Raw genomic sequence first — 22720 nt, forward strand, 5'->3', positions numbered from 1 at the left:
GGTTCTTGTAAACAGAGCCGTTCCAAACTTTGGGGTGGCTGTGTCTTTTTGATTTTAATTTCCCTAAGCTATAGGACCATAAGTGGAAGTGCCCTAGGCTCTGTTGCTTTGTTTTTTAGATGTTTCAGGAAACACCATACACTTCTCCCGAGTGGTTGTTGGCAATTTACATCCCGCCCATCAGCATAACAAGGCTCCCAGTTCTCCATGGCCTGTCCTGCCTTTCTGGATTTTACACTTTTTTCAGATGGCCCTTTTGACTGGGGGGAAGTGAGACTTCATTGTAGTGCAGATTTCCTTTGCAAGCTTGCTTGGTTGGTCAAAAAGTGCGTATGCGTTTTTTCCTGAATATATTCAGGAAAAAACGCATACGCCCTTTTTGGCCAAGTGCATCATTGTGGACGTTCTGCCTCTTTTCCTATGCTTTCAGTGCAATTCCAGTCTACCTCCTGAAATCGGTTTCCTGCAATTCTGCCCCGCTTTCAAGTCCTCTTGGCAGCCTTACTTCAGTCTATTTTTGGACGATAGCTGTCATTTATAACTCTGCAGGTTTGTGAATTACAGTGCCCCTGAGCTCCTTTCTTCAACTTGCTTTCTTGTGACCTGGCCGCAACACCGCAGGATGGCTTCAGGCCCTAATCTGGTTCCGGCACGGCACGCTGAGCCTTTGGTTATTTCCTCTTCCTGGTGGGAAATGAGAGTTAAATTTGCCCGTCCAGACACCTCCAGCTAGCCTCTCATTGGTTCTCGCTATTCCTGTTCATCTTCCGCAGAAATTGCAAACTGGGCCAAACAGGAGGTTAAAGGCGCTGACTCTCCAAGTGGGGAGAGTGTTAGTAAAGCGTCTGGAATGTTGCACCCGAGTACCAGGGGAGGAAAACTGAGACATATTTGAAACGTCTCCCGTTCACATGGTTGATCATACTTGGGTTCCACATGCATGTTTTAGCTGAAGGAAGAATACCTTAAACCTGGAGAGTTAAGACCCGTGTAATGGGTACCATGCAATATGACTTCAAAGGGTCTTCATTTGCTCACCGAACCTCTCCAATCCTATCACTGCTGCGTTTATGCCCCTGTACACATGCTTGATTCTCTTGCGGAGACATAGCAATCCATAGGTTTTAAGATAATTACTAGTCAGGTACATTCTTAGGCGTTTAATATGCGGTGTTGAGTCCATTTCGTTGAGCAAGGAGTAGCTCTTGTCTATTCCATATTTGACTTAAGGAACTTTATCTGTGCTCATTTCAATCTCTGGTTTTATGCAGCACCCCAACTCACCTTTACCCTTAAGCAAGCATAAGTTGGTTTTCTAAATTTGAGACACTGTTCTGTTCTGTAATTCAGTTCCTGTGTAGCCAAGTTTACATTCCGTGTATTACTGATATCTTATGATGTTTCTTTTTCTGTGTGACTTACTTCAGTTAGAATCATCATACCTGAATCCACTCATTGTGCTGCTAAGGGCCTGATGACACAGATTTCATTGCTGAGTGATATTGCTTTGTAAGTAAATACCACAACTTCTTTATCCATTTTTCACTTTCTGCGATGTTGAACTTGTACTGTAAACGAGGTTCTTGTAAACAGAGCCGTTCCAAACTTTGGGGTGGCTGTGTCTTTTTGATTTTAATTTCCCTAAGCTATAGGACCATAAGTGGAAGTGCCCTAGGTTCTGTTGCTTTGTTTTTTAGATGTTTCAGGAAACACCATACACTTCTCCCGAGTGGTTGTTGGCAATTTACATCCCGCCCATCAGCATAACAAGGCTCCCAGTTCTCCATGGCCTGTCCTGCCTTTCTGGATTTTACACTTTTTTCAGATGGCCCTTTTGACCGGGGGGAAGTGAGACTTCATTGTAGTGCAGATTTCCTTTGCAAGCTTGCTTGGTTGGCCAAAAAGGGCGTATGCGTTTTTTCCTGAAGATATTCAGGAAAAAACGCATACGCCCTTTTTGGCCAAGTGCATCATTGTGGACGTTCTGCCTCTTTTCCTATGCTTTCAATGCAATTCCAGTCTACCTCCTGAAATCGGTTTCCTGCAATTCTGCCCCGCTTTCAAGTCCTCTTGGCAGCCTTACTTCAGTCTATTTTTGGACGATAGCTGTCATTTATAACTCTGCAGGTTTGTGAATTACAGTGCCCCTGAGCTCCTTTCTTCAACTCGCTTTCTTTTGAGCTGGCCGCAACACCGCAGGATGGCTTCAGGCCCTAATCTGGTTCCGGTACGGCACGCTGAGCCTTTGGTTATTTCCTCTTCCTGGTGGGAAATGAGAGTTAAATTTGCCCGTCCAGACACCTCCAGCTAGCCTCTCATTGGTTCTTGCTATTCCTGTTCATCTTCCGCAGAAATTGCAAACTGGGCCAAACAGGAGGTTAAAGGCGCTGACTCTCCAAGTCGGGAGAGTGTTAGTAAAGCGTCTGGAATATTGCACCCGTGTACCAGGGGAGGAAAACTGAGACATATTTGAACACGTCTCCCGTTCACATGGTTGATCATACTTGGGTTCCACATGCATGTTTTAGCTGAAGGAAGAATACCTTAAACCTGTAGAGTTGAGACCCGTGTAATGGGTACCATGCAATATGACTTCAAAGGGTCTTCATTTGCTCACCGAACCTCTCCAATCCTATCACTGCTGCGTTTATGCCCCTGTACACATGCTTGATTCTCTTTTGGAGACATAGCAATCCATAGGTTTTACGATACTTACTAGTCAGGTACATTCTTAGGCGTTTAATATGCGGTGTTGAGTCCATTTCGTTGAGCAAGGAGTAGCTCTTGTCTATTCCATATTTGACTTAAGGAACTTTATCTGTACTCATTTCAATCTCTGGTTTTATGCAGCACCCCAACTCACCTTTACCCTTAAGCAAGCATAAGTTGGTTTTCTAAATTTGAGACCCTGTTCTGTTCTGTAATTCAGTTCCTGTGTAGCCAAGTTTACATTCCGTGTATTACTGATATCTTATGATGTTTCTTTTTCTATGTGACTTATTTCAGTTAGAATCATCATACCTGAATCCACTCATTGTGATGCTAAGGGCCTGATGACATAGATTTCATTGCTGAGTGATATTGCTTTGTAAGTAAATACCACAACTTCTTTATCAATTTTTCACTTTCGGCGATGTTGAACTTGTACTGTAAACGAGGTTCTTGTAAACAGAGGCGTCCCAAACTTTTGGGTGGCTGTGTCTTTTTGATTTTAATTTCCCTAAGCTATAGGACCATAAGTGGCAGTGCCCTAGGCTCTGTTGCTTTGTTTTTTAGATGTTTCAGGAAACACCATACACTTCTCCCGAGTGTCTGTTGGCAATTTACATCCCGCCCATCAGCATAACAAGGCTCCCAGTTCTCCATGGCCTGTCCTGCCTTTCTGGATTTTACACTTTTTTCAGATGGCCCTTTTGACCGGGGGGAAGTGAGACTTCATTGTAGTGCAGATTTCCTTTGCAAGCTTGCTTGGTTGGCCAAAAAGGGCGTATGCGTTTTTTCCTGAATATATTCAGGAAAAAACGCATACGCCCTTTTTGGCCAAGTGCATCATTGTGGACGTTCTGCCTCTTTTCCTATGCTTTCAATGCAATTCCAGTCTACCTCCTGAAATCGGTTTCCTGCAATTCTGCCCCGATTTCAAGTCCTCTTGGCAGCCTTACTTCAGTCTATTTTTGGACGATAGCTGTCATTTATAACTCTGCAGGTTTGTGAATTACAGTGCCCCTGAGCTCCTTTCTTCAACTCGCTTTCTTGTGACCTGGCCGCAACACCGCAGGATGGCTTCAGGCCCTAATCTGGTTCCGGTACGGCACGCTGAGCCTTTGGTTATTTCCTCTTCCTGGTGGGAAATGAGAGTTAAATTTGCCCGTCCCGACACCTCCAGCTAGTCTCTCATTGGTTCTCGCTATTCCTGTTCATCTTCCGCAGAAATTGCAAACTGGGCCAAACAGGAGGTTAAAGGCGCTGACTCTCCAAGTGGGGAGAGTGTTAGTAAAGCGTCTGGAATGTTGCACCCGAGTACCAGGGTACGAAAACTGAGACATATTTGAACACGTCTCCCGTTCACATGGTTGATCATACTCTGGGTTCCACATGCATGTTTTAGCTGAAGGAAGAATACCTTAAACCTGGAGAGTTGAGACCCGTGGAATGGGTGCCATGCAATATGACTTCAAAGGGTCTTCATTTGCTCACCGAACCTCTCCAATCCTATCACTGCTGCGTTTATGCCCCTGTACACATGCTTGATTCTCTTTTGGAGACATAGCAATCCATAGGTTTTAAGATACTTACTAGTCAGGTACATTCTTAGGCGTTTAATATGGGGTGTTGAGTCCATTTCGTTGAGCAAGGAGTAGCTCTTGTCTATTCCATATTTGGCTTAAGGAACTTTATCTGTGCTCATTTCAATCTCTGGTTTTATGCAGCACCCCAACTCACCTTTCCCCTTAAGCAAGCATAAGTTGGTTTTCTAAATTTGAGACCCTGTTCTGTTCTGTAATTCAGTTCCTGTGTAGCCAAGTTTACATTCCGTGTATTACTGATATCTTATGATGTTTCTTTTTCTGTGTGACTTACTTCAGTTAGAATCATCATACCTGAATCCACTCATTGTGATGCTAAGGGCCTGATGACATAGATTTCATTGCTGAGTGATATTGCTTTGTAAGTAAATACCACAACTTCTTTATCCATTTTTCACTTTCGGCGATGTTGAACATGTACTGTAAACGAGGTTCTTGTAAACAGAGGCGTCCCAAACTTTGGGTGGCTGTGTCTTTTTGATTTTAATTTCCCTAAGCTATAGGACCATAAGTGGCAGTGCCCTAGGCTCTGTTGCTTTGTTTTTTAGATGTTTCAGGAAACACCATACACTTCTCCCCAGTGTCTGTTGGCAATTTACATCCCGCCCATCAGCATAACAAGGCTCCCAGTTCTCCATGGCCTGTCCTGCCTTTCTGGATTTTACACTTTTTTCAGATGGCCCTTTTGACCGGGGGGAAGTGAGACTTCATTGTAGTGCAGATTTCCTTTGCAAGCTTGCTTGGTTGGCCAAAAAGGGCGTATGCGTTTTTTCCTGAATATATTCAGGAAAAAACGCATACGCCCTTTTTGGCCAAGTGCATCATTGTGGACGTTCTGCCTCTTTTCCTATGCTTTCAATGCAATTCCAGTCTACCTCCTGAAATCGGTTTCCTGCAATTCTGCCCCGCTTTCAAGTCCTCTTGGCAGCCTTACTTCAGTCTATTTTTGGACGATAGCTGTCATTTATAACTCTGCAGGTTTGTGAATTACAGTGCCCCTGAGCTCCTTTCTTCAACTCGCTTTCTTGTGACCTGGCCGCAACACCGCAGGATGGCTTCAGGCCCTACTCTGGTTCCGGCACGGCACGCTGAGCCTTTGGTTAATTCCTCTTCCTGGTGGGAAATGAGAGTTAAATTTGCCCGTCCAGACACCTCCAGCTAGCCTCTCATTGGTTCTCGCTATTCCTGTACATCTTCCGCAGAAATTGCAAACTGGGCCAAACAGGAGGTTAAAGGGACTGACTCTCCAAGTGGGGAGAGTGTTAGTAAAGCGTCTGGAATGTTGCACCCGAGTACCAGGGGAGGAAAACTGAGACATATTTGAACACGTCTCCCGATCACATGGTTGATCATACTCTAGGTTCCACATGCATGTTTTAGCTGAAAGAAGAATACCTTAAACCTGGGTAGTTGAAACCCGTGGAATGGGTACCATGCAATATGACTTCAAAGGGTCTTCATTTGCTCACCGAACCTCTCCAATCCTATCACTGCTGCGTTTATGCCCCTGTACGCATGCTTGATTCTCTTTCGGAGACATAGCAATCCATAGGTTTTAAGATACTTACTAGTCAGGTACATTCTTAGGCGTTTAATATGCGGTGTTGAGTCCATTTCGTTGAGCAAGGAGTAGCTCTTGTCTATTCCATATTTGGCTTAAGGAACTTTATCTGTGCTCATTTCAATCTCTGGTTTTATGCAGCACCCCAACTCACCTTTACCCTTAAGCAAGCATAAGTTGGTTTTCTAAATTTGAGACCCTGTTCTGTTCTGTAATTCAGTTCTTGTGTAGCCAAGTTTACATTCCGTGTATTACTGATATCTTATGATGTTTCTTTTTCTGTGTGACTTATTTCAGTTAGAATCATCATACCTGAATCCACTCATTGTGCTGCTAAGGGCCTGATGACACAGATTTCATTGCTGAGTGATATTGCTTTGTAAGTAAATACCACAACTTCTTTATCCATTTTTCACTTTCTGCGATGTTGAACTTGTACTGTAAACGAGGTTCTTGTAAACAGAGCCTTTCCAAACTTTGGGGTGGCTGTGTCTTTTTGATTTTAATTTCCCTAAGCTATAGGACCATAAGTGGAAGTGCCCTAGGCTCTGTTGCTTTGTTTTTTAGATGTTTCAGGAAACACCATACACTTCTCCCGAGTGGTTGTTGGCAATTTACATCCCGCCCATCAGCATAACAAGGCTCCCAGTTCTCCATGGCCTGTCCTGTCTTTCTGGATTTTACACTTTTTTCAGATGGCCCTTTTGACCGGGGGGAAGTGAGACTTCATTGTAGTGCAGATTTCCTTTGCAAGCTTGCTGGGTTGGCCAAAAAGGGCGTATGCGTTTTTTCCTGAATATATTCAGGAAAAAACGCATACGCCCTTTTTGGCCAAGTGCATCATTGTGGACGTTCTGCCTCTTTTCCTATGCTTTCAATGCAATTCCAGTCTACCTCCTGAAATCGGTTTCCTGCAATTCTGCCCCACTTTCAAGTCCTCTTGGCAGCCTTACTTCAGTCTATTTTTGGACGATAGCTGTCATTTATAACTCTGCAGGTTTGTGAATTACAGTGCCCCTGAGCTCCTTTCTTCAACTCGCTTTCTTTTGAGCTGGCCGCAACACCGCAGGATGGCTTCAGGCCCTAATCTGGTTCTGGCACGGCACGCTGAGACTTTGGTTAATTCCTCTTCCTGGTGGGAAATGAGAGTTAAAATTGCCCGTCCAGACACCTCCAGCTAGCCTCTCATTGGTTCTCGCTATTCCTGTTCATCTTCCGCAGAAATTGCAAACTGGGCCAAACAGGAGGTTAAAGGGACTGACTCTCCAAGTCGGGAGAGTGTTACTAAAGCGTCTGGAATGTTGCACCCGAGTACCAGGGTACGAAAACTGAGACATATTTGAACACGTCTCCCGATCACATGGTTGATCATACTCTAGGTTCCACATGCATGTTTTAGCTGAAGGAAGAATACCTTAAACCTGGAGAGTTAAGACCCGTGGAATGGGTACCATGCAATATGACTTCAAAGGGTCTTCATTTGCTCACCGAACCACTCCAATCCTATCACTGCTGCGTTTATGCCCCTGTACACATGCTTGATTCTCTTTCGGAGACATAGCAATCCATAGGTTTTAAGATACTTACTAGTCAGGTACATTCTTAGGCGTTTAATATGCGGTGTTGAGTCCATTTCGTTGAGCAAGGAGTAGCTCTTGTCTATTCCATATTTGGCTTAAGGAACTTTATCTGTGCTCATTTCAATCTCTGGTTTTATGCAGCACCCCAACTCACCTTTACCCTTAAGCAAGCATAAGTTGGTTTTCTAAACTTGAGACCCTGTTCTGTTCTGTAATTCAGTTCCTGTGTAGCCAAGTTTACATTCCGTGTATTACTGATATCTTATGATGTTTCTTTTTCTGTGTGACTTATTTCAGTTAGAATCATCATACCTGAATCCACTCATTGTGCTGCTAAGGGCCTGATGACACAGATTTCATTGCTGAGTGATATTGCTTTGTAAGTAAATACCACAACTTCTTTATCCATTTTTCACTTTCTGCGATGTTGAACTTGTACTGTAAACGAGGTTCTTGTAAACAGAGCCTTTCCAAACTTTGGGGTGGCTGTGTCTTTTTGATTTTAATTTCCCTAAGCTATAGGACCATAATTGGAAGTGCCCTAGGCTCTGTTGCTTTGTTTTTTAGATGTTTCAGGAAACACCATACACTTCTCCTGAGTGGTTGTTGGCAATTTACATCCCGCCCATCAGCATAACAAGGCTCCCAGTTCTCCATGGCCTGTCCTGCCTTTCTCGATTTTACACTTTTTTCAGATGGCCCTTTTGACCGGGGGGAAGTGAGACTTCATTGTAGTGCAGATTTCCTTTGCAAGCTTGCTTGGTTGGCCAAAAAGGGCGTATGCGTTTTTTCCTGAATATATTCAGGAAAAAACGCATACGCCCTTTTTGGCCAAGTGCATCATTGTGGACGTTCTGCCTCTTTTCCTATGCTTTCAATGCAATTCCAGTCTACCTCCTGAAATCGGTTTCCTGCTATTCTGCCCCGCTTTCAAGTCCTCTTGGCAGCCTTACTTCAGTATATTTTTGGACGATAGCTGTCATTTATAACTCTGCAGGTTTGTGAATTACAGTGCCCCTGAGCTCCTTTCTTCAACTCGCTTTCTTGTGAGCTGGCCGCAACACCGCAGGATGGCTTCAGGCCCTAATCTGGTTCCGGCATGGCACGCTGAGCCTTTGTTTAATTCCTCTTCCTGGTGGGAAATGAGAGTTAAATTTGCCCGTCCAGACACCTCCAGCTAGCCTCTCATTGGTTCTCGCTATTCCTGTTCATCTTCCGCAGAAATTGCAAACTGGGCCAAACAGGAGGTTAAAGGGACTGACTCTCCAAGTCGGGAGAGTGTTAGTAAAGCGTCTGAAATGTTGCACCCGAGTACCAGGGTACGAAAACTGAGACATATTTGAACACGTCTCCCGATCACATGGTTGATCATACTCTGGGTTCCACATGCATGTTTTAGCTGAAGGAAGAATACCTAAAACCTGGGTAGTTGAAACCCGTGGAATGGGTACCATGCAATATGACTTCAAAGGGTCTTCATTTGCTCACCGAACCTCTCCAATCCTATCACTGCTGCGTTTATGCCCCTGTACACATGCTTGATTCTCTTTTGGAGACATAGCAATCCATAGGTTTTAAGATACTTACTAGTCAGGTACATTCTTAGGCGTTTAATATGGGGTGTTGAGTCCATTTCGTTGAGCAAGGAGTAGCTCTTGTCTATTCCATATTTGGCTTAAGGAACTTTATCTGTGCTCATTTCAATCTCTGGTTTTATGCAGCACCCCAACTCACCTTTCCCCTTAAGCAAGCATAAGTTGGTTTTCTAAATTTGAGACCCTGTTCTGTTTTGGAATTCAGTTCCTGTGTAGCCAAGTTTACATTCCGTGTATTAGTGATATCTTATGATGTTTCTTTTTCTGTGTGACTTATTTCAGTTAGAATCATCGTACCTGAATCCACTCATTGTGCTGCTACGGGCCTGATGACATAGATTTCATTGCTGAGTGATACTGCATTGTACGTAAGTACCAAAAGTTCTTTATCCATTTTTCACTTTCTGTGATATTGAATTTGTACGGCAAACGAGGTTCTTGTAAACAGAGGCGTCCCAAACTTTGGGGTGGCTGTGTCTTTTTGATTTTAATTTCCCTAAGCTATAGGACCATAAGTGGAAGTGCCCTAGGCTCTGTTGCTTTGTTTTTTCAATGTTTCAGGAAACACCATACACTTCTCCAGAGTGTCTGTTGGCAATTTACATCCCGCCCTTCAGCATAACAAGGCTCCCAGTTCTCCATGGCCTTTCCTGCCTTTCTGGATTTTACACTTTTTTCAGATGGCCCTTTTGACCGGGGGGAAGTGAGACTTCATTGTAGTGCAGATTTCCTTTGCAAGCTTGCTTGGTTGGCCAAAAAGGGCGTATGCGTTTTTTCCTGAATATATTCAGGAAAAAACGCATACGCCCTTTTTGGCCAAGTGCATCATTGTGGACGTTCTGCCTCTTTTCCTATGCTTTCAATGCAATTCCAGTCTACCTCCTGAAATCGGTTTGCTGCAATTCTGCCCTGCTTTCAAGTCCTCTTGGCAGCCTTACTTCAGTATATTTTTGGACGATAGCTGTCATTTATAACTCTGCAGCTTTGTGAATTATAGTGTCCCTGAGCTCCTTTCTTCAACTCGCTTTCTTGTGAGCTGGCCGCAACACCGCAGGATGTCTTCAGGCCCTAATCTGGTTCCGGCACGGCACGCTGAGCCTTTGGTTATTTCCTCTTCCTGGTGGGAAATGAGAGTTAAATTTGCCCGTCCAGACACCTCCAGCTAGTCTCTCATTGGTTCTCCCTATTCCTGTTCATCTTCCGCAGAAATTGCAAACTGGGCCAAACAGGAGGTTAAAGGCGCTGACTCTCCAAGTCGGGAGAGTGTTAGTAAAGCGTCTGGAATGTTGCACCCGAGTACCAGGGGAGGAAACCTGAGACATATTTGAACACGTCTCCCGTTCACATGGTTGATCATACTTGGGTTCCACATGCATGTTTTAGCTGAAGGAAGAATACCTTAAACCTGGAGAGTTAAGACCCGTGGAATGGGTACCATGCAATATGACTTCAAAGGGTCTTCATTTGCTCACCGAACCTCTCCAATCCTATCACTGCTGCATTTATGCCCCTGTACACATGCTTGATTCTCTTTCGGAGACATAGCAATCCATAGGTTTTAAGATACTTACTAGTCAGGTACATTCTTAGGCGTTTAATATGCGGTGTTGAGTCCATTTCGTTGAGCAAGGAGTAGCTCTTGTCTATTCCATATTTGACTTAAGGAACTTTATCTGTGCTCATTTCAATCTCTGGTTTTATGCAGCACCCCAACTCACCTTTACCCTTAAGCAAGCATAAGTTGGTTTTCTAAATTTGAGACCCTGTTCTGTTCTGTAATTCAGTTCCTGTGTAGCCAAGTTTACATTCCATGTATTACTGATATCTTATGATGTTTCTTTTTCTGTGTGACTTACTTCAGTTAGAATCATCATACCTGAATCCACTCATTGTGCTGCTAAGGGCCTGATGACACAGATTTCATTGCTGAGTGATATTGCTTTGTAAGTAAATACCACAACTTCTTTATCCATTTTTCACTTTCTGCGATGTTGAACTTGTACTGTAAACGAGGTTCTTGTAAACAGAGCCGTTCCAAACTTTGGGGTGGCTGTGTCTTTTTGATTTTAATTTCCCTAAGCTATAGGACCATAAGTGGAAGTGCCTTAGGCTCTGTTGCTTTGTTTTTTAGATGTTTCAGGAAACACCATACACTTCTCCCTAGTGTCTGTTGGCAATTTACATCCCGCCCATCAGCATAACAAGGCTCCCAGTTCTCCATGGCCTGTCCTGCCTTTCTGGATTTTACACTTTTTTCAGATGGCCCTTTTGACCGGGGGGAAGTGAGACTTCATTGTAGTGCAGATTTCCTTTGCAAGCTTGCTTGGTTGGCCAAAAAGGGCGTATGCGTTTTTTCCTGAATATATTCAGGAAAAAACGCATACGCCCTTTTTGGCCAAGTGCATCATTGTGGACGTTCTGCCTCTTTTCCTATGCTTTCAATGCAATTCCAGTCTACCTCCTGAAATCGGTTTCCTGCAATTCTGCCCCGCTTTCAAGTCCTCTTGGCAGCCTTACTTCAGTCTATTTTTGGACGATAGCTGTCATTTATAACTCTGCAGGTTTGTGAATTACAGTGCCCCTGAGCTCCTTTCTTCAACTCGCTTTCTTGTGACCTGGCCGCAACACCGCAGGATGGCTTCAGGCCCTACTCTGGTTCCGGCACGGCACGCTGAGCCTTTGGTTAATTCCTCTTCCTGGTGGGAAATGAGAGTTAAATTTGCCCGTCCAGACACCTCCAGCTAGCCTCTCATTGGTTCTCGCTATTCCTGTACATCTTCCGCAGAAATTGCAAACTGGGCCAAACAGGAGGTTAAAGGGACTGACTCTCCAAGTGGGGAGAGTGTTAGTAAAGCGTCTGGAATGTTGCACCCGAGTACCAGGGGAGGAAAACTGAGACATATTTGAACACGTCTCCCGATCACATGGTTGATCATACTCTAGGTTCCACATGCATGTTTTAGCTGAAAGAAGAATACCTTAAACCTGGGTAGTTGAAACCCGTGGAATGGGTACCATGCAATATGACTTCAAAGGGTCTTCATTTGCTCACCGAACCTCTCCAATCCTATCACTGCTGCGTTTATGCCCCTGTTCGCATGCTTGATTCTCTTTCGGAGACATAGCAATCCATAGGTTTTAAGATACTTACTAGTCAGGTACATTCTTAGGCGTTTAATATGCGGTGTTGAGTCCATTTCGTTGAGCAAGGAGTAGCTCTTGTCTATTCCATATTTGGCTTAAGGAACTTTATCTGTGCTCATTTCAATCTCTGGTTTTATGCAGCACCCCAACTCACCTTTACCCTTAAGCAAGCATAAGTTGGTTTTCTAAATTTGAGACCCTGTTCTGTTCTGTAATTCAGTTCTTGTGTAGCCAAGTTTACATTCCGTGTATTACTGATATCTTATGATGTTTCTTTTTCTGTGTGACTTATTTCAGTTAGAATCATCATACCTGAATCCACTCATTGTGCTGCTAAGGGCCTGATGACACAGATTTCATTGCTGAGTGATATTGCTTTGTAAGTAAATACCACAACTTCTTTATCCATTTTTCACTTTCTGCGATGTTGAACTTGTACTGTAAACGAGGTTCTTGTAAACAGAGCCTTTCCAAACTTTGGGGTGGCTGTGTCTTTTTGATTTTAATTTCCCTAAGCTATAGGACCATAAGTGGAAGTGCCCTAGGCTCTGTTGCTTTGTTTTTTAGATGTTTCAGGAAACACCATACACTTCTCCCGAGTGGTTGTTGGCAATTTACATCCCGCCCATCAGCATAACAAGGCTCCCAGTTCTCCATGGCCTGTCCTGTCTTTCTGGATTTTACACTTTTTTCAGATGGCCCTTTTGACCGGGGGGAAGTGAGACTTCATTGTAGTGCAGATTTCCTTTGCAAGCTTGCTGGGTTGGCCAAAAAGGGCGTATGCGTTTTTTCCTGAATATATTCAGGAAAAAACGCATACGCCCTTTTTGGCCAAGTGCATCATTGTGGACGTTCTGCCTCTTTTCCTATGCTTTCAATGCAATTCCAGTCTACCTCCTGAAATCGGTTTCCTGCAATTCTGCCCCGCTTTCAAGTCCTCTTGGCAGCCTTACTTCAGTCTATTTTTGGACGATAGCTGTCATTTATAACTCTGCAGGTTTGTGAATTACAGTGCCCCTGAGCTCCTTTCTTCAACTCGCTTTCTTTTGAGCTGGCCGCAACACCGCAGGATGGCTTCAGGCCCTAATCTGGTTCTGGCACGGCACGCTGAGACTTTGGTTAATTCCTCTTCCTGGTGGGAAATGAGAGTTAAAATTGCCCGTCCAGACACCTCCAGCTAGCCTCTCATTGGTTCTCGCTATTCCTGTTCATCTTCCGCAGAAATTGCAAACTGGGCCAAACAGGAGGTTAAAGGGACTGACTCTCCAAGTCGGGAGAGTGTTACTAAAGCGTCTGGAATGTTGCACCCGAGTACCAGGGTACGAAAACTGAGACATATTTGAACACGTCTCCCGATCACATGGTTGATCATACTCTAGGTTCTACATGCATGTTTTAGCTGAAGGAAGAATACCTTAAACCTGGAGAGTTAAGACCCGTGGAATGGGTACCATGCAATATGACTTCAAAGGGTCTTCATTTGCTCACCGAACCACTCCAATCCTATCACTGCTGCGTTTATGCCCCTGTACACATGCTTGATTCTCTTTCGGAGACATAGCAATCCATAGGTTTTAAGATACTTACTAGTCAGGTACATTCTTAGGCGTTTAATATGCGGTGTTGAGTCCATTTCGTTGAGCAAGGAGTAGCTCTTGTCTATTCCATATTTGGCTTAAGGAACTTTATCTGTGCTCATTTCAATCTCTGGTTTTATGCAGCACCCCAACTCACCTTTACCCTTAAGCAAGCATAAGTTGGTTTTCTAAACTTGAGACCCTGTTCTGTTCTGTAATTCAGTTCCTGTGTAGCCAAGTTTACATTCCGTGTATTACTGATATCTTATGATGTTTCTTTTTCTGTGTGACTTATTTCAGTTAGAATCATCATACCTGAATCCACTCATTGTGCTGCTAAGGGCCTGATGACACAGATTTCATTGCTGAGTGATATTGCTTTGTAAGTAAATACCACAACTTCTTTATCCATTTTTCACTTTCTGCGATGTTGAACTTGTACTGTAAACGAGGTTCTTGTAAACAGAGCCTTTCCAAACTTTGGGGTGGCTGTGTCTTTTTGATTTTAATTTCCCTAAGCTATAGGACCATAATTGGAAGTGCCCTAGGCTCTGTTGCTTTGTTTTTTAGATGTTTCAGGAAACACCATACACTTCTCCTGAGTGGTTGTTGGCAATTTACATCCCGCCCATCAGCATAACAAGGCTCCCAGTTCTCCATGGCCTGTCCTGCCTTTCTCGATTTTACACTTTTTTCAGATGGCCCTTTTGACCGGGGGGAAGTGAGACTTCATTGTAGTGCAGATTTCCTTTGCAAGCTTGCTTGGTTGGCCAAAAAGGGCGTATGCGTTTTTTCCTGAATATATTCAGGAAAAAACGCATACGCCCTTTTTGGCCAAGTGCATCATTGTGGACGTTCTGCCTCTTTTCCTATGCTTTCAATGCAATTCCAGTCTACCTCCTGAAATCGGTTTCCTGCAATTCTGCCCCGCTTTCAAGTCCTCTTGGCAGCCTTACTTCAGTATATTTTTGGACGATAGCTGTCATTTATAACTCTGCAGGTTTGTGAATTACAGTGCCCCTGAGCTCCTTTCTTCAACTCGCTTTCTTGTGAGCTGGCCGCAACACCGCAGGATGGCTTCAGGCCCTAATCTGGTTCCGGCATGGCACGCTGAGCCTTTGTTTAATTCCTCTTCCTGGTGGGAAATGAGAGTTAAATTTGCCCGTCCAGACACCTCCAGCTAGCCTCTCATTGGTTCTCGCTATTCCTGTTCATCTTCCGCAGAAATTGCAAACTGGGCCAAACAGGAGGTTAAAGGGACTGACTCTCCAAGTGGGGAGAGTGTTAGTAAAGCGTCTGGAATGTTGCACCCGAGTACCAGGGTACGAAAACTGAGACATATTTGAACACGTCTCCCGATCACATGGTTGATCATACTCTGGGTTCCACATGCATGTTTTAGCTGAAGGAAGAATACCTAAAACCTGGGTAGTTGAAACCCGTGGAATGGGTACCATGCAATATGACTTCAAAGGGTCTTCATTTGCTCACCGAACCTCTCCAATCCTATCACTGCTGCGTTTATGCCCCTGTACACATGCTTGATTCTCTTTTGGAGACATAGCAATCCATAGGTTTTAAGATACTTACTAGTCAGGTACATTCTTAGGCGTTTAATATGGGGTGTTGAGTCCATTTCGTTGAGCAAGGAGTAGCTCTTGTCTATTCCATATTTGGCTTAAGGAACTTTATCTGTGCTCATTTCAATCTCTGGTTTTATGCAGCACCCCAACTCACCTTTCCCCTTAAGCAAGCATAAGTTGGTTTTCTAAATTTGAGACCCTGTTCTGTTTTGGAATTCAGTTCCTGTGTAGCCAAGTTTACATTCCGTGTATTAGTGATATCTTATGATGTTTCTTTTTCTGTGTGACTTATTTCAGTTAGAATCATCGTACCTGAATCCACTCATTGTGCTGCTACGGGCCTGATGACATAGATTTCATTGCTGAGTGATACTGCATTGTACGTAAGTACCAAAAGTTCTTTATCCATTTTTCACTTTCTGTGATATTGAATTTGTACGGCAAACGAGGTTCTTGTAAACAGAGGCGTCCCAAACTTTGGGGTGGCTGTGTCTTTTTGATTTTAATTTCCCTAAGCTATAGGACCATAAGTGGAAGTGCCCTAGGCTCTGTTGCTTTGTTTTTTCGATGTTTCAGGAAACACCATACACTTCTCCAGAGTGTCTGTTGGCAATTTACATCCCGCCCTTCAGCATAACAAGGCTCCCAGTTCTCCATGGCCTTTCCTGCCTTTCTGGATTTTACACTTTTTTCAGATGGCCCTTTTGACCGGGGGGAAGTGAGACTTCATTGTAGTGCAGATTTCCTTTGCAAGCTTGCTTGGTTGGCCAAAAAGGGCGTATGCGTTTTTTCCTGAATATATTCAGGAAAAAACGCATACGCCCTTTTTGGCCAAGTGCATCATTGTGGACGTTCTGCCTCTTTTCCTATGCTTTCAATGCAATTCCAGTCTACCTCCTGAAATCGGTTTGCTGCAATTCTGCCCTGCTTTCAAGTCCTCTTGGCAGCCTTACTTCAGTATATTTTTGGACGATAGCTGTCATTTATAACTCTGCAGCTTTGTGAATTATAGTGTCCCTGAGCTCCTTTCTTCAACTCGCTTTCTTGTGAGCTGGCCGCAACACCGCAGGATGTCTTCAGGCCCTAATCTGGTTCCGGCACGGCACGCTGAGCCTTTGGTTATTTCCTCTTCCTGGTGGGAAATGAGAGTTAAATTTGCCCGTCCAGACACCTCCAGCTAGTCTCTCATTGGTTCTCCCTATTCCTGTTCATCTTCCGCAGAAATTGCAAACTGGGCCAAACAGGAGGTTAAAGGCGCTGACTCTCCAAGTGGGGAGAGTGTTAGTAAAGCGTCTGGAATGTTGCACCCGAGTACCAGGGGAGGAAAACTGAGACATATTTGAACACGTCTCCCGTTCACACGGTTGATCATACTCTGGGTTCCACATGCATGTTTTAGCTGAAGGAAGAATACCTTAAACCTGGAGAGTTGAGACCCGTGGAATGGGTACCATGCAATATGTCTTCAAAGGGTCTTCATTTGCTCACCGAACCTCTCCAATCCTATCACTGCTGCGTTTATGCCCCTGTACACACGCTTGATTCTCTTTTGGAGACATAGCAATCCATAGGTTTTAAGATACTTACTAGTCAGGTACATTCTTAGGCGTTTAATATGGGTTGTTGAGTCCATTTCGTTGAGCAAGGAGTAGCTCTTGTCTATTCCATATTTGGCTTAAGGAACTTTATCTGTGCTCATTTCAATCTCTGGTTTTATGCAGCACCCCAACTCACCTTTCCCCTTAAGCAAGCATAAGTTGGTTTTCTATATTTGAGACGCTGTTCTGTTTTGGAATGCAGTTCCTGTGTAGCCAAGTTTACATTCCGTGTATTAGTGAAATCTTATGATGTTTCTTTTTCTGTTTGACTTATTTCATTTAGAATCATCGTACCTGAATCCACTCATTATGCTGCTACGGTCCTGATGACATAGATTTCATTGCTGAGTGATACTGCATTGTACGTAAGTACCACAAGTTCTTTATCCATTTTTCACTTTCTGTGATATTAAACTTGTACGGTAAATGAGGTTCTTGTAAACAGAGGCGTCCCAAACTTTGGGGTGGCTGTGTCTTTTTGATCTTAATTTCCCTAAGCTATAGGACCATAAGTGGAAGTGCCCTAGGCTCTGTTGCTTTGTTTTTTAGATGTTTCAGGAAACACCATACACTTCTCCTGAGTGTCTGTTGGCAATTTACATCCCGCCCATCAGCATAACAAGGTTCCCAGTTCTCCATGGCCTGTCCTGCATTTCTGGTTTTTACAATTTTTTAGGATGGCCCTTTTGACCGGTGGGAAGTGAGACTTCTTTGTTGTGCACATTTGCATTGCTTGCTTGCTTCGTTGCCCATAAAGTGCGTATGCGTTTTTTCCTGGATATAGTCAGGAAAAAACGCATACGCCCTTTTGGGCCAACTGCATCATTGTCGAAATTCTGCCGCTTTTCATGTGCGTTAAAGACGAGTCCAATCTATCTCTTGAAATCTGTTTCTTGCAATTCTGTCTTGCATTCAGATCCTCTTCTTTGCCTTACCTCAACATATTTTTGGACGTTAGTTTTCATTTATAACTCTGCAGGTTTGTGAATTGCAGTGACCCTGAGCTCCATTTTTTAAGTTGCTCTTTTGTGAGCTGGCCTCAAACTCGCAGGATTGCTTCAGGCCCTATTTTGGCTCCGGCGAGGCAGGCTGAGCCTTCCTTTAATTCTTACTCTTAATGGGAAATTAGAGTGATATGTGCCCGTCCAAACCCCTACAACTCTTCTCTCATTGGTTCCCCCCCTTCCCGTTCATCCTCCTCACAATTTGCAAAATGTGTGAAACAGAAGTTTAAATGTGCTGATTCTCCAAGTGGGGAGATTCTAAGTAGCGTGGCTGGAATGGTGAACAGGAGCAGCAGGAGAGGATAAATGAGGTGCATTTTAGACACATCTCCCGATCACATGGTGTACAGTCCTCTGGGTTTTTCATGCATGTTTTAGCTGTAGGAAGATCCCTTGAACCTGCAGATTTGGGACCCATTGAATGGGTACCAGGTAGTATTACTTTAAAGGGTGTGCATTTCCTCACCCAACCTCACATTTCTCTTAGCGCAAACAGTTTCCAGCCTTATGTCTCATCCTGCTGTGGGTCTAGATGTGTTCAATCCATGTTGCATCACCGTCCCTGAGGAAAAGTTGTAAGAGGTTTTCTCTGTCTCTCTGTCGTTTATTTTTTTCAATTTATTACTATATTGGTTACAGCTGATTTTCAAAGCTCTGTTTCTTGCTGCTGTACATCCACTTGATTCACGTACAGAGAGACATCAATAAATTCTTTTTCAGATTCTTACCAGTCGTATATATTCTTTTCCGGTGACTTGAGTGTGCTGAGTGCAGTTCTTTTAGCTACCGTGTAGGCCTTGTTGATTATCAGTTTGGTATTTGGAATGGTATCTTTGCTAATTTCAACCTCCTGGATGATGCCTCACCCCTCCCCACCTTTCCCGTTTAGCAGCCTTATGCGTGTTTTCTACATATTTGACTATGTTTTTGTTTTGTAATTTAGTTCATGTGTAGCCATTTTGGATTCCACCTTTAAGTGATATCTTATGATATGTGTCTTTTTCTTTTTGAATTCTGTCACTTAGAATGATCATACGTAACTCCTCCGGAGTTGTTACAACTGGCCATATTTCATTGATTTCCAGGCTGAATAATATTCCACTCTACCTAAGTACCACATCTCTATCCATTTTTTCCCTCCAGAGACATTTAAGTTATATCCTAGTCGAGGATCTTTTAAACAGAGAGGGGGTAAACATTGGGGTGCCTGTGTCCTCTCGATTTTTGTTTTTCCCAAGATATACGCCCATGAGTGCAAGTGCCCTATGCTCTGTAGCTCATTTTTTAGATGCTTTAGTAAACACAATACACTTCTCCAGAATGGCCGTTGGCAATATACATTTCCACTATAAGTCTCACAGGGCTCCCTCTTCTCGTTGCCCTGTCCTGCATTTCTGTTGTTTACGCTTTATGAGGATGGCTCTTCTGACTGATGTGAAGTGATATCTTTTGTGGTATTGACTTCCAGTGCCCACCTGTTTGGTTGGCTAAAAAAGTGTATGCCCTTTTCTTGAATATATACAGAAAAGAACGCATACACCTTTTTTGGCCAACTGCAATGTTGGCAATGTTCAGCTCCTTTTCTTGTGCTTAATGGCGAGTCCTTTCTACCTCCTCAAATCCCTTTCCTGCCATTCTCCCTTGCTTACAAGTCCTTTTCTCTGACTTTCCTCAAGACATTTTTCAGTGATGGATATTTTCAACTCTGCAGTTTTGTGAATTTTACTGCCCCTGAGTTCCATTGTTCAACTCGTGTTTATGGGAACTGGCCACAAAGCAGCGGGATTTCCTCAAGCCCTATTCTGTTTCCATGGGCAACCCTAGCCTTTGGTCAATTCGTCTTCCTGATTGGAAATTAGAGTGACATGTGCCTGTCTGAACACCTAGGACTTGTCTCTCATTGTTCCTCATCCTTCCGCTTCATCCTCTGGACAAATTCCAAACTGTACGCAACAGGATGTTGACAGTGCTGACATCTCCAAGTGGGGAGACTGTTAGTAAAGATGCTGGAGGGGTGAACCCGAGCACCAGGAGATGAGGAGATGAGATGCCTTTTCCAAACTCTTCCCGATCAGAGGGTATACCATCCTCTGGGTGTGACAGACATGTTTTAGCAGTAGGAAGAGTCCCATTCATGTAAGGAGAACACCAGGGCTTTTTCAAAATCAGTGTCTCCCCGAAACCCAAACTGGGGAATTTTTTAAGCTACGGCTACACATATGTTCATTAAGGGCCTTGGGAAGTAGGCAGAGTCCAAACTTTAGATGATTGAAGTCTTCAGGGTCAGAAGCACTCACCACCAGCTTCCCTTAGGCTACACTTTAACTGTCATTGATAGATGATGTCAATAAAAATATCTATTCTTTTTCAGATTATTTCCCCTTATAGGTTATTGCAAAATGTTGAGTGTAGTTCCCTGTGCTATACAGTAGTTCCTTGTTGATGATCTATTTTATACATAGCAGTGTGTATGTGTTCATTCCAAACTGTTAATTTATCCCTCCTCCCACCTTTCCCCTTTGGTAATAATAAATTATAAGATTTTATACTTCTCAGAAATGGGGGAGCTGAAAGAGAGGTATCATTTTCAATGGAAAAGCATTTAAAACAAGATTGAAGGTTTAACCAAGATTATTAGATGTACATCCTTGGAAAGAAATCACTTCGTTTCTCTAATATTGACCTGACAAATAAGACAAACCTTTTCACTGAACTTGCTTATAAAAAGTGATGGAAATATCAAATGGAAGTGTTAAAAACATCTTATTTTACCCGAGCCTTATACACTGTTCTATGTTAACTACAGTTTGGCTCACACATCTGTTCATTGAGGTTACAATAGTCTCAATTTCTGTTACTGATCCTCCAGAGTGGACCCCAACAAGTGTCCCCCTGCCCAGTGTCATTGGGGCCAACAGATCGAGACTGAGTTTTGTTCACAAGCAAAGGAAACTTTATATTTTGATCAGAGAATGGGGAGGTGAGAGCATGCACTACCCCGTGGGCTGTGGGCTGGGCTGCTGTGTAGAGATCCTGTCAGAGTCAGTGGGAGGGATGGAGGCGGTGGAGCTCTCGAGGGCCGGGTTGGCTGTAGCTCAGGCTCTATATCGTGGAGTCTGCACTGGGCCCCAGGAGCTGAGGTGTCGACCCAGCCATTCTGCACTAGGAAATCTGGTCTGAAGTGCCGGGTGTGGAACCTCTGCATGCGGGACCCTAGGAGCACGTGAAATTAGACAAAGCACAAAGGATAAAAAAGGTTAGACTTGACTTTATTGCCCAGATTCTATTTTTATCTCCCAGGGATTTTTAATGGGCTTTGCTGGGGACAAACCCCTCCTCTGCCTTTTGTCCCGTTCCTCATTCTTGGAGTGCTGAGGGTGCAGACCCTTCTTCTGTAACTGCTGAGTGCTGAGTTGGGAGCCCTCATACCCTGGGGCGAGGGTCAGAGCTTCTCCCCAGCAGCCTCCCGGTGACGTTGATTGTCCCCAGGACCCCTGCCTCCCTGCTCGTCCACCTGAGCACCAGCATTGGAAGTGTTATAGATTCTAATGACCTTTAAGGGTCCAGGAAAGAGATGTGCAGAGACGCTGTGGGGGCCGGTTTCACCCCGCCCCACATTTGTTCGGCCACCTTAGGCTGACCGTCTCTGCCAGCCTAGATGCTCTGACCAGTAGTCTGCGCTTTCTTCAGTTTGGCCCCTGAATTAACGTACAAACAGCACCAGGTGTCAGAGCCCTGCCCGCTCAACTCCCAGACAGTCCAGGGTCAGTGGTGATCAAGGACCATGATGGCTACTGAGTCAACAGCCTTTTGAAGTAAACAGGAGTCCAGCCGGTCTTATTGGCCACCATCATCACGGTGTCTGTAGGCTTTTCTATGGTGACAGTGTGGTATACTGTTCCCCCGCCAAGATTATTAGCTCCCCTCTGGGTGCAGTAAGTCCTGCAAGCAGTAGTCTACTCTTTTGGGACACACTCTTGTTGTTTTATGAGAGAAACTCCAGGTCAAGTGATGTTCACACGAGTCGTCATGGTGCCCTGTTGCCCCCGGTTATCTCTCTGGATGTTGGAGTTGGAGGGCCTCCTCACTCGAGGTCGGTGTGCCCACGGAGCGAACCCTGCAACTTCAGGGCATGGTTGGTGGTTAGGATCACCACGTGGGGTCCTTTTCCCTTAGGAGGGAGGTGGCCTTTTGGGCTGCTGATTTCCAGGTTTTTAGATACCGCCAGTATCTTGGCCAGATGTGGCAGTGGGCCAAGCCCCTTAGTGACCGTAGTTTATCCTACCTGGATGGCATTCTTGCATTGTTCCATTTCAAGTGGTCCCAGTTTTTGCACTAATTCTCCAATGGCGATTCACCTTTCACCGGGAATGTAAAGGTCAAAGGGTTTAGCTAAATTAGGGAGTTCCAGGGCAAGGGTCTGAATTGACTGCTCTTTCCATTCTTGAAAGGCCACTTCTGGATTCTATTCAAAAGGATCATCATCTTTTCCTTTCAGTGTTTCATATAGAGGCCCAGCTAGTAGACTGTAGCTAGGGATCCAGAAGCAGCAAACCCTGGCCTCCCCAGGAACCCCTAAGCTGTCTTCTAGTTTTAGAAAGGGGTAAGGCTGAAAATGGTTTCTTCCCTTTCCTGGGATGGGCTTCTCTGACCTTCTGTGAGAATGAAGCCCAGGCAGGTCACCGCAGTCTGTGATATTTGAGCTTTTTCTTGGACAACTTCTATCCTTTATTGGCTTGGTAGTTCAGAGGCCTCCTTAGTAGGGCTGGTG

General features: G+C 44.2%; 1 long non-coding RNA gene across 1 annotated transcript in view; it reads left to right on the top strand.

The window, feature by feature from the left end:
• Positions 1-22720, top strand: part of LOC307185335 — a 596100-nt gene that overhangs the window by 538402 nt on the left and 34978 nt on the right. Inside the window, exon 3 of the long non-coding RNA XR_013828014.1 lies at positions 17229-17314. This is a non-coding gene — a long non-coding RNA (uncharacterized lncRNA). The remainder of the gene's footprint in view (positions 1-17228; positions 17315-22720) is intronic.

The sequence above is a fragment of the Stenella coeruleoalba genome, assembly GCF_951394435.1.
Source record: "Stenella coeruleoalba genome assembly, chromosome: 4".
Classification (NCBI taxonomy): domain Eukaryota; kingdom Metazoa; phylum Chordata; class Mammalia; order Artiodactyla; family Delphinidae; genus Stenella; species Stenella coeruleoalba.